This window comes from Cebidichthys violaceus, unplaced genomic scaffold (assembly GCF_023349555.1).
Source record: "Cebidichthys violaceus isolate CVI_PGR_0920_01 unplaced genomic scaffold, fCebVio1.0.p SCAF_57, whole genome shotgun sequence".
In the NCBI taxonomy this organism is placed as follows: Eukaryota; Metazoa; Chordata; class Actinopteri; order Perciformes; family Stichaeidae; genus Cebidichthys; species Cebidichthys violaceus.
Window position 1 is genome coordinate 561,770 of NW_027176783.1, and position 3,231 is coordinate 565,000.

The window sequence follows — 3,231 nt, forward strand, 5'->3', positions numbered from 1 at the left end:
TCTGTGAACTTTGTGTCGTTTTGTTCTGATTCACATGATTTATGATTTGAAAGACGAATTGATAACAATCACATCAAACAAAATTAAGCTTTTGTTCACAAATGTGTACTTATAAATCTAAAATCATCAGCTGAGAATATTTTTGATTTGTGGTTGAAATATGAAACATGTTGATTCTGTTGGTGAACCTCTGGATCAATAACGCCTCGTTTATCAGATTATGTTGATTTATGAATCACCAGAGGAATGTGTGAGGAGGAGAGGAATAACGTAAACAAATAATTCTGTTAAATGATATATTCATACCAACAATAACAAATAAAGAGCCTTTAATCCTCTTTATTCTTGTTGATTTCAGTGTTCTTGGTGATAAATGATGGATGTTGGTTGTAGTTTGGAGGCGGGGCCACCAGGAGGAGACAGAGACTGTTTCACTGGATTCACCCTGAAGAAGAGCAGCAGGTGAACAAAACAAACATCCACATCAGAGAAAAGACTTCTGACATTCTTTCATCAGATATGAATAAAGATGTTCATCGCAAAGTCTTCACCCTGCCGGGTATTAGCCAGCACCATCCAGCCCAGATCTTGTCCTGTTCATCCCCAGGTACTAGTCAGCATCTACCAGCGTTTAGTATCACCGTTAATACGTGTGTGTTGATGTTGATGAGTGTGTTGATGTGTGTGTGTTGATGTGTGTTGGTGTGTGTTGATGTTGATGTGTGTGTTGGTGTGTGTGTTGATGTTGATGTGTGTGTTGATGTGTGTTGATGTGTGTGTTGATGTTGTGTGTTCATGTGTGTTGATGATGTGTGTTGATGTTGTGTGTTGATGTTGTGTGTTGATGTTGTGTGTTCATGTGTGTTGATGATGTGTGTTGATGATGTGTGTTGATGTGTGTGTTGATGTTGTGTGTTGATGTGTGTGTTGATGTTGATGTGTGTGTTGATGTGTGTTGATGTGTGTGTTGATGTTGTGTGTTCATGTGTGTTGATGATGTGTGTTGATGTTGTGTGTTGATGTGTGTGTTGATGTTGTGTGTTGATGTGTGTGTTGATGTGTGTGTTGATGTTGTGTGTTGATGTGTGTGTTGATGTTGTGTGTTGATGTTGTGTGTTCATGTGTGTTGATGATGTGTGTTGATGATGTGTGTTGATGTGTGTGTTGATGTTGTGTGTTGATGTGTGTGTTGATGTTGTGTGTTGATGTGTGTGTTGATGTGTGTGTTGATGTGTGTGTTGATGTGTGTTGATGTTGTGTGTTGATGTGTGTGTTCATGTTGATGTGTGTGTTGATGTGTGTGTTCATGTTGATGTGTGTGTTGATGTTGGTGTGTGTGTTGGTGTGTGTGTTGATGTGTGTGTTGATGTTGTGTCTTCGGTGTCTCTTGTGTCTCCTCGTAGTTCTTTTATTGACCTTCCAACAAGAAATTATTAAAATAAAAAACACAACAAACTCACTTGATAATCCCTTCATGTCCTGAACTAAAAGTTTTTGAATCTTCAGCTGAAGAAGTTTTATGAAACTTTATATTCTGACTTCAGTTAAAGAAACAGGAAATGAGTCTGTTATTGATTCTAAATAGACTTCAGGGTGTTTGATTCTTTACACACTTCTTATTTAATGCTTGCAGGTCAGTGGTGGAACGAAAGTACATTTACTCAAGTACTCGACTTAAGTACACATTTGAGGTACTTGTAGCTACTTCTACTTCACTATATTTATCTGACAACTTTAGTTATTGAACATATTTCTACACTCAAGACATGAAAATGTTCGAGTGCAGCTGAAACCATTAGTCAATGAATCAGTGGATTGATTAATTAGTGGATTGATTATTTAATTAGTGGATTGGCAAAAAAATTGTCGTGAAACTATTTTTTCACGACAAAAAAAATATTCACGACTGTTTATCGTTAGCCGACTGTTTATCGTTAGCAGACTGTTTATCGTTAGCTGACTGTTTATCGTTAGCCGACTGTTTATCGTTAGCAGACTGTTTATCGTTAGCTGACTGTTTATCGTTAGCTGACTGTTTATCGTTAGCCGACTGTTTATCGTTAGCTGACTGTTTATCGTTAGCTGACTGTTTATCGTTAGCTGACTGTTTATCGTTAGCCGACTGTTTATCGCTAGCAGACTGTTTATCGTTAGCAGACTGTTTATCGTTAGCAGACTGTTTATCGTTAGCCGACTGTTTATCGTTAGCAGACTGTTTATCGTTAGCAGACTGTTTATCGTTAGCATCATCATCGTCATCGTCATCATCATCATCATCATCATCATCATCAGACACATTCATAAAGTTAAAGACTGATCTTTATTTTATGAACACAGATACATAGAGAAAGTAAATGAGTAGTAATAGTACATCAAACTGAAATAATAAATATAATAATAAATATAAACTATACATTATTTATTTCTAATATAGAAATGAACCATAAAGCATCTGTCAGTTGGTTTATAGTAACTATTGTTATGAGTGAAAGAGACAGTAGAGATTAATGAAGCACATGATGAAATAGTTTGATATGAGGTACAGAATATTATTATATAATATTACATTATAATATATTCATTATAGTACAGATATATAACAATGAATAGAGATCAAATAGAATGTGGTTTAGTATAGTGGAATATAGTATCACATAATATAAATATACTCATCTACACAGAATGCAGAAAACTGCATAGTGCGTGCGTGTGCGCACAGAGGCTTGATGGGGGACCACTGTGACGTCACAAATGTAGATTAAAGATGGAGGGGGGGTCTCGTGATGATGGAGAGGGAGGAGTTGTCCTGATGACGTAACAGAGAGCGAGAGACGGAATGGGCGGGGCCGTGTGCGTGACGTCAGGCGGAGCAGCAGCTTCTCCTTTTAAAGCCGCCGGTCAGACAGAAGACAGACAGACAGACAGACAGACAGACCGACCGACCTTAAATACCTCGCAGCGCCTCTAACGGGACATTTGACGGCTGAGAGGACCGAGACGCGTTCACGTCCCTCCGGACACATTTAGCACCTCCTTCCTCCGATGGAGCGCTCGTTCCTCCGCAGACCGCAGCTCCTCCGGGACTGAAGCCGCGCGCCGCTCGGTGTCCTCCGGTGTCCTCCGGTGGTTCCGTCCTCTCCGTCCTCCAGCGGACCGCCGTCTCCTCGTGACTCTCCGTTCTCATGCGATTCTTCAGACTCACATTCAAGTGTTTCGTGGACTGTTTTTGAA

General features: G+C 39.5%; 1 protein-coding gene across 1 annotated transcript in view; it reads left to right on the forward strand.

Moving 5' to 3' along the window:
* Positions 1 to 2,909: 2,909 nt before the first annotated feature.
* The window catches only part of slc6a8 (solute carrier family 6 member 8), a 38,581-nt gene continuing 38,259 nt past the window's right edge, over positions 2,910 to 3,231 (forward strand). Inside the window, exon 1 of the mRNA XM_068732109.1 lies at positions 2,910 to 3,231. This exon is cut by the window's right edge and continues 1,034 nt beyond it. The gene's annotated coding sequence lies outside the window, so the exon portion shown is untranslated.